This window comes from Chrysochloris asiatica, unplaced genomic scaffold (assembly GCF_000296735.1).
Source record: "Chrysochloris asiatica unplaced genomic scaffold, ChrAsi1.0 scaffold00015, whole genome shotgun sequence".
In the NCBI taxonomy this organism is placed as follows: Eukaryota; Metazoa; Chordata; class Mammalia; order Afrosoricida; family Chrysochloridae; genus Chrysochloris; species Chrysochloris asiatica.
Window position 1 is genome coordinate 9,329,352 of NW_006408533.1, and position 14,951 is coordinate 9,344,302.

Consider the following 14,951-nt stretch of genomic DNA (forward strand, 5'->3'; position numbering starts at 1 on the left):
TACATTGAGATGCAAAGGCTGTGGTCTTTGATGTTCATAAGTAAGTATTTTAAGTCCTCTTCACTTTCAGCAAACAAGATTGTATCATCTGCATATCGCAGGTTGTTAGTGAGTCTTCATCCAATCCTGATGCCACATTTTTCTTCATATAATCCAGCTTCTCAGATTACTTGCTCAGCATATAGGTTGAATAAGTATGGTGAAAGAACACAACCTTGTCTCACACCTTTCTTAATTTTAAAACTTTCAGTGTGAGAACATGTTCTGTTCGAACAACTGCCTCTTGGTCCAGGTACAGATTCCTCATGAGCACAATTAAGTGTTCTGGAATACTCATACTTCACAGTGTTGTCTACAGGTTGCATGATCCACATAATTGAAAGCCTTTGCGTATTCAAAAGTACAGTTAAATTTCTTTCTGGTATTCTCTGCTTTCAGCCAAGATCCATCGGACATCAGTAATGATATCCCTCATTCAACGTCCTCTTCTGAATCCGGCTTGAACCTCTGGAAATTATCTGTCAATGTATGCTTGCAGCCATTTCTGTATTACCTTTAGTAAAACTGTACTGACATGGGATTTCAAAGCAAAATAGGAGGATTAAACTTGATTGATATGAGTCAGAAAAAGAGATTTGACAAATACAAGGATACTTGGATGTCCCTTCAAGAATCAGTTAAAAATTCACAGGTAGACACAATGGGGAGTGAATCAGGTTGAGATGACATTATATAAAGAGACATGGTTATGGAGAAGGGAATGAAATATTTGGAGATTTACAAGTTTACAGTGAGTAAAGGAGTTCTAGTAGTGTAGTGCTTATGAATCAGACTGCTAAACTCAAGGTCAGCAGTTCGAAACTACCAGCTGTTCCTCAGGAGAAAGATAAGGCTTTCTGCTCCTGTAAAGATTTACAGCCTCGGAAACCCTGTGTAGGGTCACTGAGTCGGAACCAACTCCAAGGTACTTAACAACAACAACAACATAGGTTGGATAGTGCTTATGAAAGAATGCAAAGAAAGCAGAAGATATTATAAGGTATCGCTTTGGGGGATGAGAAGATGATTCAGATTAAAACAACAAAAGCAGGTCACATGGAAAGTGAATGGCTTGTCTTATCTAAATCAGCTCCATTCTGTCCAGTTTCAGCAGATTTTTGCCATCAGGAATATAGGCTTATTTTTGTCTCCTGTTCTGATTTATCAAGAGCAACATAAATTTATGTTTCATGTACTTACTTTGAGTCCTGAGGTGCTATAGGATAAACACTGGACTCCTAATGACAAGATTGCCAGTTGAAATCCACCAACCATTCTTTGAAACCCTATACAGGGTGGCTACTAGTTGGAACCACTTCTATGCCACTTAACAACAGCAAAATACTTATTTTTTAGTGGGTTACTTGTTTCAGGCAGTGTGCTTGGAAATTGCATTGTACATTACTAATTCTATTGCTGTTGTTATTATTATAATCAGAGAGTGGTGTTTCCATTAGACTAAACACTGGAATGTGAACCAGAAGGTCAGCAGTTTGAACCCACCAGCCACTTAGAAAGATGAGGCTTTCTGCTCCCACAAAGATTTTCAGCCTCAGAAACCCTATACAGAGTTGCTATGAGTAGGAACCAACTTGACAGCAGTTAAGACAACATTAATATGCAGGTATTTCTTGCATGTCAAAATGCTCCATTTTTTTTCTTATTACCAATCACAATGCATGTATCTGATAATAGATAATCACCAATGGAATGACTTCAAGAAAAGTTATCAAAACTTCCTAACTTTTACAGTTGTTTTGAATTACTTTAATTAATGCCTTACTTCAGGTGCAGAAATAATATTTTCACAGTTAAAGGCATCAAGAGTTAAAAGCATCAGGAATTACTATAATATATTTGAGTAAAACTATTCTATTAGAATAGTAAAAATGCTACATTGATAAAATCATAATAGTGTACTATTGTCATTATTGTCCTGACTATCTTCAAGGTAGCTGTAAAAATCTAAACGTTCAAAAATAAAAAATTAAATGAGAGATTTTCAAGTGTTTTTTCCTATTAAAAAAAATATTCTAATTATACAATGTACATGCTTTATGCTTTACAAAGAGGACTGTAAGAGCATTTCTCCAGAAGTGTCAATGTAAGAAAGGTAGCTTTGGTGCAGACATACCAGAGCAGAACATACTTGAGTGCAATTTAAAATCCTTATAATAAGCCAAGATGTAAACAGAAGTTAAGAGATAAGCATCAAAGTGTTAAAAAAGAATTAAATTTAGGGATGTGGGAACAAGGGTTGGGTTAATTGTTTAAAATTGTGGATAGTTTAAATTATTTTAAAAGATGGGATGTTCTATTATTAGCAGTGTTGTTGTTTGAAGTACCTCCAGCTGTGAAATCTTGGGAACGCGCCTCAGCAAACATGCTCATTTCTCCTGTTTTACTTTTTAAAATAAATAATAATAGTATGGTCCTGAAACGAGGTTATTTAAGTCAGAGAAGAAATGAAACATGAGAAAGTAACAGGGTAGTAAGAATTCTTTCCCTGGAAGACAAAGTCTTGGAGATGAAGTAAAAGAAAATGTGTTTGCTTTAATTACACTGTGGATTTTCTTTCTGATGGATCTCTCTCCCAATCTATACTAAATAAAAGAACTGTCATGAATGCTTCTTCTGATATATGTATATGTGTGAAATTGCATCTGAGAAAAATGCTTTGAATTTTCATTTTCTACTTTCTACTTATCCAAAATATTGAGGAATCATCTAATTTATCAGGAAGTGTTTAATATGAAAATATAGTGGCTGTACGGTGATTTTGTTGTGTTGTTGTTAAAGAATGTCGAGTCGGTTCTGACTCAGAACCCTAAACGGGGTTTCCAAGAAGTGGCTTATGGGTCTGAATCACCAACCTTGTGGTTAGCTGTCCAGTGCTTATCCTACAGGGTCACACCAGGACTCCGTGATGTTTTACTTACAATGATCAATTATAAATTCTCTCTTTGCTGAAATGTAAGTATTTTGGCCTAATCTAAGGTTAACCCCATCTCTGTGCATCTGTGAGAAGATTTTATTCCTGCTACATCCTGGTTGGTACTAACCACAAGGTCAGAGGTTCAAATCTATCAGTTACTCCTCAGAAACCCTATACAGGTAGATATGAGTCAGAACCAATTCAATAGCACTTAACAACAACACATCAGTAGTGAATGCTATCGGACTGTCTTTTAACTAATAATTGCTCAGTTACTTCTATTTGGTTCTATGTTTTATCCTTAAAGACTCTCATTAATGAGATTCTTTATGCATTTGTAAAACCATTACTCTAAATCACTATTTCTTCTGATTCCATCTATCATCAAATTTCCTTTTGCAAGGTTTCTTTTCAGTTTCAATCTTCTAAATAAGGATACAAAATACTAAATTCTCTATGGTTCTTAGTGTACTATACTGTATTTTCTCATTTTATAGTTTACCTTTGTAAATTTTTGAAATTTTCTGAGATATGATTATTTCTGACTTTTCAGATGAGAAAGCAATGGTTCATAGAGCCTATGTAATTTTACCCCATTTAGCCAGGTAAAATATGGAACTTTCAAGATTTAACACCAAGTCTTAATGAAACACAATACTTAGGCATGCTATATTAATAATATTGTTTGATGATTTTCGCATTCTAATGGGTCATCTTTCTTTGGAATGGGTACAAATATGAATCTCTTCCCATCAATTGGCCAGGTTGCTGTCTTCCAAATTTCTTGGCATAATTGACTAAACACCTCTAGGGATGCATCAGTTAGTTAAAACATTTCAATTGATACTCTGTCGATTCTAGGAGCCTCGTTTTTAAGTAATGCCTTTAGTGCAGCTTGGAATTCTTCCTTCAATAACGTCTGCAATGGTTAGGATTCTGTGTCAACTTGACTAGGCCAGGATATTCAGAAATTTGGCAGATGGCAAGTGATTATTACTATGGAGATGAACCTTAATACAGACATATTTAGGACTATCATGAGTAGCTAATCAATTGAAGGGATGCTTCCTTGGGGGTGTGGCCTGAACCAATGTAATGGACATGCGGGAGGCACTCTCTATCTCATCCTCTGAGGACCTGGGATTCTGCAATTGTAAGATCTTTTCTTGATAATAAACTCGTTTTTCTCTATATAAATATGTATGTTTCACCGGTTTTGCTTATCTAGAAAACCCAGTCTAAAGAACCATCAGTTCTTGATCATATGCTACTTCTTGAAATGACTGTAAATAAACCAATTCTTTTTGGTACAGTGAATCTCTACATTCCTTCCATCTTCTGTTGATGCTTCCTGCACCATTTAATACTTTGTCCATAGAGTCATTCATTATAGCAACCTGAGGCTCCATTTTTTTCCTTCAGTTCTTTCAACTTGAGAAATGTAGAGCGTGTTCTTTCTTCCCTGCAGGTCTTTGCACATTTTCATTTCTATTCAGTTCTTTTACTTTCTCATTTCTTACATTTGCTTTAGCGTCTCTACATTCATGAGCAAGTTTCACAGTCTTTTCTGATATCTATTTTGCGTTTTCTTTCTTTTTAATGACCTTTATGCCTTTTTCCTAGATGATGCTTTTGATGTCATTCTGCAACTCTTTGGGTCTTTGATCACTGTTGTTGTTGTTAAGTGCCTTTGAGTCGCTTCTGACCCATAGCGACCCTGTATAGGGTTTCCGAGGGTGTAAATCCTTACGGGAGTAGAAAGCCTCATCTTTCTCCCGCGGAGCGGCTGGTAGTTTTGAACCGCTGACCTTAAGGTTCGCAGCCCGATTTGTAACCACTACGCTACTAGTGCTTATTAATTCATTGAATTTGCTCTTGAGATGTTCTTCAAAGTCAAGTGGGATATAGTCAAGGCCTTATGTTAGTTATGAAGGACTTGTTTTAATTTACATCAAGTTCAGCCTGAACTTGCATATGAAGAATAGATTGTCTGTTCCCCAGTTGGATTTAGGCCATGCTTTCACTGATGGTATTGAGTTCTCCATTATCTCATCCCACAAATGAAGTTTATTTCATTCTTATTTATTGCATCTGGTGAGGTCCATGTGGATAGTCACCATTTATGTTGTAGAAAAGTGCACTGGCAATAAATAAGTTGCTGGATTTTCAAAACGGTATTATGTAATTTCCAACACAGTTTCTCTCATCAATGCCATCTTTTTCAACTGTTAATCTTCCCTGTTCATTTTCAACTTTCACATATCAATTACCTACTGGTAATTATCAGTTCATCTTTATTGCATGTTCGATCAATCTCAGACAGAATTCTTCAATTTCATCATCCTTGGCTTTACTGGTTGGTTCATAAATTAGAATAATAGTCATATTAACTAGTCTTCCTTGTAAACATATGACTATAGTCATATCACAGACAGCATTGTATTTTTTATTATACTCTTTTTTTAATGTATTTTTTTTATTGTGAACTGAGTGATAGCTTACATGGGAGAACATTGGCTTTACACCATAGTTTCACTGCAATGATTACAATCTCCTCTGTGCATCATCATTCAACAGTATTTGCTTCCATTTCCTCTGTTTTTTTCTCTTTTTTGGGGGGAGGTGGAGGGAGGAGATGTATATAAAAACACTCAGGAATATATGATTCTTTAAACAACCAAAGCACACATTCTGCAAGCCTGCCTCCTGGCCGCCAGCACTCAGTCCCTCTCTTTCCATGAGTCTACAGTCTTCAGCTGCTCCCTCTCTCCATGTCCCCATCTATGCTTCCATCTCTGGTGTTGCTGCTTCTCTGGAGAGGGTCCTGCATCCCGCTTGTGCTCTTCTCCCTTGATGGTTCTAGGGTTCTCTGTTTCTGGACTGTAAGATTGACTACTCCCCTATTTTTATTACAATACTTCTACCTTTACAGTTGTGACAGTTGCAGTTAGTCATGATAACAATTACTCACTGCTGAATCATAAGAATCTTATCCCCATGTCTTTTCACTAGACCTGTCTAGACATGAAAACTAATCAGTGGGGATTCTATTTTCTCCCCGCACACTCTTAAACTACACTCCCTCTTGGAAACTTGTAAGCCAGTCACTTTATGGCTTTATTGGCTCCTTATTTTAGGTAGCCAATGTCTAAGTTGCCCATCTCTAACTTCCCTGTATACAGAGGGGATAGAATTGATACTTGATATGGAGGCTCTTTCCCTCTCTGTTGGCATTTTGAGCTATTATCTCCATGAGTATAGGTCAAGTTAATCAAATTGTGCAATGTACCCTTGTTTCGTTTATCAAAATTGTTTTTTTTAATCTTCCTCTAGTCAAGTTCTGATTATCAAGCCATTGAGGCTAGGTCAAATGAGTACTATCTGCAAGTTTGGGTGTTCTTATGCGTCTCCCCTCACTTCATATCAGCTGGATGCTTCACTCTCAGCTCTAGCCCTCTGATGCTATGTCCTTGTCTATGGGCTCAGGCATCCCCAGGTCTCACCACACTTTGGACCAACCAGCCCTTCCTCTTCTCTCTCTTATCTCTAGGTCAATGGGAGTCTATGGAATGTGGTTGAACTCAGCCTATATCTTCATTGCTGCTTTTCCCGCTCTGACACTCACCAATAGACCAATGTGGCTGCCAGCAAGTTTACATGCCTGCTCATGTGTTCCCTTTGAGTTTCAGTCTTGGAGTGGGGTTTGTCTTGAAGCAACTTGATTGCTTTGATGGCTCACTGGTGAACAACTTGCTTATTCTTGTAGTAGCCAATCATAGTGCCATTTTATTTTGGGTTTTCCTGCTGATCTTTCTTTGAAGATGTATTTTTTGTTGCTCTAGCTATTCCAGGCTAGTCTGCTTGTCCTTTCTGGTGGGAATGTACTTTTTTTTTTTTTCTTTTTCTGGTGGGAATGTATTTTAAGATAGATTTTGAAATGCTCTTTTTGAAGATGAGTATAGTGCCATGCTTCGTCAGTTTTTGTTCCCATCAGAGTAAATCATATGATTTTTTCTGAATCAAATGGCCAATATCAGTCCATTTCAACTCCCTAAAGCCTAGCATTGTTGTTGCTGCTGCTGGTGCTGCAAAGTCAGTTCCAACTCATAGCAACCTTATGAACAACAGAACAGAACACTGCCTGGTTCTGGACTATCCTCACAAACATTGTTAAGCTTGAGCCCTTTATGTTGCCATTTTGCCAAATATTCTCATTGGAGGCCTTCCTGTTTTACAGTCACCCTCTCTTTTACCAAATATGATATCCTTTTCCAGGAACTAGTCAACTTGATAAGTGCAAAGTGTGAGAGATAAAATCTGGCCATCCTGGCTTCTAAGAATTATTGTGGCTGTACTTTTTCCAACACAGATTGATTTACTCTTCTAGTAGTCCCTAGCACTCTTAATATTCTTCTCCAACACCATAACTCAAATGCATCAATTTGTCTATGGTTTTCCGTATTCGTTGTATAACGTGTACATGCATATGAAGCTCTTGAATATGCCAGGACTAAGGTCAGATGAACCCTGGTTTTGAAATTGACATTGTGTCTCTTGGATACTTTAAAAAGGTCTTGTACAACAGGTTTAGCTAGTGCAATACATTGTTTTTCTTCTGTTGATAGTGAATAAAAGCCTAATGAAGTCTTTGACAACTTCAATCTTTCCTCCAGTTATCATGACGCTATTTATAGGTCCAGCATTAAGGATTTTTGTTTTCTTTACATTGAGGTACAACCCATACAGAAGGTTGTGGTCTCTGATCTTCTGATAAATAAGTATTTTAAGTCCTCTTTGCTACCACCAAGCAAAGTTTTATCATTTGCAAATTGCATGTTATTAATAAATCTTCCTCCAATCCTGATGCCGCATTCTTCTTCATTTAATTCAGTTTTCAGATTAATTGCTCAGCATACAGATTGAATGAGTATGGTGAAAGAATACAACTCTAGCACACACCTTTCTTGATTTGAAACAATTCAGTGTCCCATTGTTCTGTTAAAGTGACTGTTTGTTGGTGTCTGTACAGCTTCTTCTTGAGCACAACTACGTGTTCTGGAATACCAAGTTTTCACAGTGTAATCCACAGCTTGTCCACACAGTTGAAAGTTTTTGTGCAGTCAATAATTTGCATTTTTTATCTGATGTCACCAGTGATATCCCTTGTTACACATCCTTGTCTGAATCCTGCTTGAAACCCTGGCAGTTCCCTGCCAATGTACTGTTGCTGCCATTTTTAAATTTCCTTTAGCAAAATTTCACTGGCATGCAATATTAATGATATTGTCCTATAATTTCTTCATTCCACTGGGTCACCTCTCTTTGAAATGGGCACAAATATGGAACTCTTCCAGTCAGTTGGCATGGTACGTGTCTTCCAAATGACTCTTGATCATATGCCATCTCTTGAAATGGTTGAACATTGTCAATTTTATTTATTTATTTTTGGTACAGGGACTCTGCTCATTATTTCTATCTTCTTTTGAAGCTCTCTACATCATTTAATATTTTGCTCATGTTGTTGTTGTTGTTAAGTGCCATTGAGTTGATTCCAATCCATAACGACCATGTATAGGGTTTCCGAGAAGAAGCTGGTGAGCTTGAACCACTGACCTTGCAGTTCAAACGCCTTTGCAGTCTAGCACATTAACCCACAGTGCCACACAATCCTTCAATATTTCAAGTTGAGGTTTTCCTTTTGGTTTTCTAACTCCAGATATTTGCACATTTTATTATAATACTTGACTTTGTCTTCTTGAGCTATCCTTTGAAATTTTCTGTTCAGTTCTTTTATCACCTCATTTCTTCCATTTGCTTTAGCATATCTACACTGGAGAACAAGTTTCAAAGTCTCTTCTGACAATCAGTTGGTCTTTTCCTTCTTTCTTGTCTACTAAAAGACCCCCTGTATTCTTCCTGTATGATGTTCTTGATGTCATCTCACACCTCTTCTAGTCTTTGGTCATCAATGTCTAATGCATCAAATTTGTTCTTTAGATGATCTCTGACTTCAAATGAATATGTTAAAGGTCAAATTTTGGCTCTCGTGAACTTTTAACTTCAGCCTGAACTTTCATATGAGCAATTGATGATCTGTTTCACAATCTGCCTCTGCTTTGTTTTGGCTGATGTAAGGAGTTTTTCATTATCTCTTCCAATGGATGTAGTCAGTTTGATTGCTCTGTATTCCACGTGGTGAGATCCCTGTGCAGAGTTGTCTTTTATGTTCCTTAAAAAAGGTATTTGCAATGAATGTCATTGGTCTTGCAAAATCTATCATCTGGCATTGTTTTTCATCACCAAGGCCATATTTTCCAACTACTGATCCTTTATCTTTGTTTCCAACCTTTGCATTCAAATCACCAGTAATTATCAATACATCTTGACTGCATGTTTGATCAATTTCAGACCGAAGTAGTTGGTAGAATTCTTCAATTTCATCATCACTGGTTTTAGTGGGTTTGGAGGCAAATTTGAGTAATAGTGGTTTTAACTGGTCTTCCTTGTAGATGCATTAATATTATGTTATCATATATAGCATTCTACTTCAAGATACATCTTGAAATGTTCTTTTTGATGATGAATGCAACACCATTCCTCTTCAATTTGTCATTCCCGATATAGTAAACCATACAGCTGTCAGATTCAAAATGGCCAATACCAGTCCATTTCAACTCACTAATGCTTAGGATATTAATCTTTAGGTGTTCCATTTCATTTTTTGACAACTTCCAATTTCCCTAGATTTCTATTTCGTACATTCCATGTTCTGACTATAAATGGGTATTACAACTGTTTCTCCTAATAGTTAACTATATCCCATCAGTAAATGACAGTCCCTAAAGTTTTCCTCCATTTGAATCATTATGGTCAACTCTACTTTGAGGAAGCAACTCTACCCTAGTCATATTTAGACTTATTTACCACTTGAGGGGCTTACCTTCTGGAAATATATCTGACAATATTCTGGTGCTATTCTTCAAGTTTCATTATTCAATATTCTGGTGCTATCTGACAGTGTTTCACTGTTATTCATAAGGTTTTCAGTGACTAAACATTCAGAAACAGTCTGCCTCGCCTTCCTAGTTTATATTAATCTGAGAGCTCAGCTCCCCCATGTGTGTATCCTGGTATTTAAACTACCAGTGGCATTGCTTCCATAATCACAGCAACATGAAAGCTACCACAGTATGAGAAATTGACAGATGAGTGGTGGATACCAGCATGGATGAAATGGAACACAATATGCTAAGCCTGGCACATTGATCCTAATGTGTTCCATTTTATTTTTGATGACTTACAATTTTCCAAGATTTATACTTTATACATTTCATGCTCTGGTTTTTAATAGATGTTTTTAGCTGTTTTAAATGTTTTCTTGTTGTGCTTCATCAGCAAATGCAGGTCACCAAAACTTGGCACCATCAACATCATGAAGGTCAACTATGAGGAGGCAGCTTTTCCCCAGTCATATTTTAAGTGTCTTAAAACCTTAGATCATTTTCTGGAACGGTATCAAACAAGGTTCCACTGCTATTAATATAATTTTCAGTAGCTAAGCTTTTTGACATGATTTGTTTCTCCTTCTTCCTACTCTGTTTTAGGCTGAACAATCTGCTGAAAACTGTCCACCATGGGTGACCTTACTGGTATTTGATATACTTGTGGCATAGCCGCCAGCATCATAGCAACACACAAACCACCACAGTATGACAAAATGACAGACTATTCGCAGTCATCAGGCATATCATAAATATTTTAAGTATTAATTCAGGTTGCTAAATTATTTGTCTTTATAGTTATACTTGTTTATAGTAGAGCTGAAAAACTTTGTTTTGAAGAACCAGACAGTAAATATTTTAGGTTTTGAAAACCATGTCACCTCTAACACTGAACCATTGAGGAGTGGAAGAATCCTTAGATAACACATAGATTAATTGGCATAGTAGTTGTGATGTAGTGAATTGTCTAATATTTCTTCTAGCCATAGTCTATAACTCCCATCAAACATTTCTGTCCTGTTGGGTCTGGGTAAGAGAAGGCAGCAGAAGACACTGATAGGAAGGTGTGATTCAGCTCTGCATGTTCACAGAGTTAATTGTAGTTGCAAAAACGTGAAACTCTTCTCACATGGGTGTAAAATGAATCATCTCAGCCGTGGGCTAATAAACTGCATGCTCAGCTGTTTGCATCCATCAACAGCCCTGCAGGGGTAAGATGAGGCTTTCTGCTTTGCCTGGAATAACCCCGTACAGGGGTGCTATGTATCAGAACCAATTAAATGGCACATGACCACCAGAAGCAGGAGTGGGGATCTTATTACCATCAAAGACGAAGAGCCAGGAATGGAGTACATCCTTTGGAGCCAAAGATCCCTGCACATTGAACCTCCTTGACTCAGGGACTTAAAGCAGTGACAGCAAAAGAGAGGCAGAGGAACAGTCGTGACAGAATCAAGAACCAGATCAAAAACAGAGCTGTGGGCTTACCAACCTGTGGAGCAAGTAAAACTGAGTGACTCTGGACAGGAAGTTTGCTTGCAGAGTGGGCTGCCTCCAGGTAGTTAATTGAGGGGTTTAGGTTCGCTGATCCACAGAACTAGAGCTATGTATCTTCAGGCTGAGGCTTATGGTAAAGTGGTATGTCCTAAAAGAGCTTTGTAACATTGACCAGGCAGAGACAGCACAACTGCTTATGGGCACAGCTGAAGAGAGGCTCTCCTGATTGGAAGAACTGTGTCCTGAGCATTTCTGACCCTGCAATATGAACTGCTAACTTTCCTAATAAAGCCTATCACTGTGAATATGGTGTCTGAGTTTTAGATGACCATTGCAATGAGTTATCAAACATAGCTGACTAGTGAGTATTGTTACAGGCATGATTTATTGCTTTTTTTTTTTTTTTTTTTCTCTTTCTTTTCAATTGTTGTGCTGTTGCAGTTAGGTACTGTCAAGTTCCCAAAGAACTGTCTGCACAACAAAATGAAACACTGCCTGGTCTTGCACCATCCTCACAATTTTTATATTTGAGCCCATTGCTGTTGCTGCTAATGTATCAATCCATATTGTTGGGGTTCTTTGTTTTCACTGACTCTCCTCTTTATCAAGCATGATGTCTTTCCACAGACCTGATAACACGTCTGAGGTATGAGAGATGACGTCTGACCATCTTGGCTTCTAAGGAACATTCTGGCTATACTTCTTCCAATACAGATTTGCTTGTTCTTTTGGCTACTCATGGTAATGCAGTACTGTTTCAATAAAATTCTATATTTAAAAAATAGGCAGTGTACCCATTTTTACCCACCGGCTTCTGGGGCTAAGTTTGGTTTCTGCATTTAAAAAACACATACAATGAATTAAATTTTAATAGAAATTGCTATATGCATGTTTCAAATTGGCAACTTTTAGGTAAAACTTTAAGACTTATAAGAAGCTAGTTCTTGACAATACTCTATATACTTAATCTTCTTAAATTCCTTATCAGAGGTGACAATTTTTCTGCTTTTATAAAAGTAACATAAAATAACACAAGGAGGTTATAAATTTTTGATTAAAAAATTTAACAGTGTCACATAGCAGTGTTTCCTTTGTATATCTGTTACATGGATGGTTCTATGTCTTAGAGTTGGTTTCCTATATACAGTTTCCAAGGTTGTAAATCTTTTGGGGAACAGAAAGCCTCACCTTCCTTCTGAGTAGTGTTCGATGAACTCATTGCAGTTAGCAGCCTAATGCATAACCCACCACACACACTATACAATCAAGGCTCCTTTCCATCAAATATTAATAGCATATTAATAGCATTCATAACATGCCTTAGTATTATTAAACATATGAAACACTAGCACACAGCAACAATACCAGTGTAAATCATTATATTTAGGTGACTCACCTTCCCCTTGTAGACAATCATACTCCGTCCCCACCCCCGTTCCCCTTAGATAACTGTCCTGGTGTGGCGCTGTGGGTTAATGCACTGCACAGCAAGGCTGGTTTGAACAGCAAGGTCGGCGATTCAAGCTCACCAGCCACTCCTTGGAAACTCTACACAGGGTCTGTATGAGTCGGAACTGACTTAATGGCACTTAACAACAATAGGTAAGTTAGGGGAGAGTGAAAATATATAACACAAAGCAGCCAGGGCAGGGGAAAGCAGGAAGTTTATTTGCAATAATGCAGGCAGATATATGAAATTACATTCAAAATCTTTATAACTGTATGCCTTTAACCTGGGTCAGATGCTGCATAACTTATTGAAATACAATAACCAAGACAAACACCAAGTAATAATTTATCAACACACTTGAGGATTTGTGATAGAAGGGCTGAAGGATCAATTTAAGAGAATATTTTGCTGCTACAAGAAACTGATGATTCTTAATATGAAAATATGAATGTTTCAAATAAAAATAGCAAGACTGCAGCCGCCGCCAGCAAATATGAATAAATTTGTCATGAGTTTATTTGAAAAAAAAGATGATATGTTCTATGTATTTGAATCAATGGACTTTAATTTTACTTTCTATTGTACAATTTTCTACTTATTACCTGTAATGCATATTATGCAGTCTAGTAGCAACACCTCCATATATACAAAACAAATTCTAACAGCCTGACATTCATCCTAGTCACATACACATAGAGACACCTTACCTCTCTCTCTTACATACTCACACACATCACACGCACACACCTGTGCATGTCCAAATTTTGTGATAAAAACTAACTTTATATAAAACATAAATTGTATAAATATTAATTATTATTATTAATTGTTACATAAAGTCATTCTGACTATTGTTTAGATAGAAACAAAGATAATTTTTCCTCCAGTAAGCCTTTTTCTTTTTTTTTAAAATAAATTTTCCATATGAATAAGGCAATTTAAGTGTTAGTAGCCATAAATATTACCAGATGCATAAATCATATAACAACGTACAAGACCCACAAAGTATACTACAGTCTGAGTATTCTTCTTCCTTCAATTATGTCAAACACTAAACACTTATTGAAGAATTTGCTCAGTCTACTTATTGTTCATCTGTGATCTAGGTAATTGATTTTAATGTCAACTTTTTTTCCAATTCAAATGACTTTTATAACATTCACTCTAAGACATAGTGGTATTTATCTGCTACAGTGCCTGCACATGCAGGTTAATAATATATGGCATGTTGCTCATTAGCATTATATGAAATTGAAGCATAACTTTTGAGCAAATTCCCTAATTTAATTGAAATTTAATGAGATAATGCATTGGAAAGTAATTTATGAAAATCATCATTATCATTAGTATGTCTTCTCTAGAATTCTATTGCATAGGTTACAACTATAACAGTTTTACAGATTTAGTTAAACTATAAAAAAAAAACCAACAACACTGCCATAAAATCTATTCTGACTCATAGATCATATATATGTATATGGTTTCTGAGACCATACATCTTTACTAGAGCAGAGAGCCTAGTATTCCATCTTTCTCCAGTGGAGTGGCAGGTAGATTTGAACTGCTGACCTCAAGGTTAGCAGTCCAAGGCTTATCCCACTGTACCACAAGAGATCCTAACAGATGAAGCTAGACATCTTTACAATAGCATAACAACAACAATGACCTCCAATGATTTGGAAAAGGACAATGATTAAAACCACCAGTGATGAAGTACACTGAAAATAAAGCATAGGTTGGTAGGTGAGAGTAGAAAGAGGAAGAGGAGGAATTTATCAATGTGTCAAAATTTTACATTTCTGAATGTGTGTATATCTTGATGAAATTGTACCCAGCATATATTAAAAGAATAATAATAACAAAATCTGAAGATGCTTTAATACTTCAGTTAACTATGTTATTGTTGTTATTGTTAGGTGCCATCGAATCAGTACTGACTCATAATGATCGTATGCACAACAGAACAAAACACTGCCCAGTACTAGGCCAACCTCATAGTTGTTGCCACACGTGAGCCCACTGATGCTGC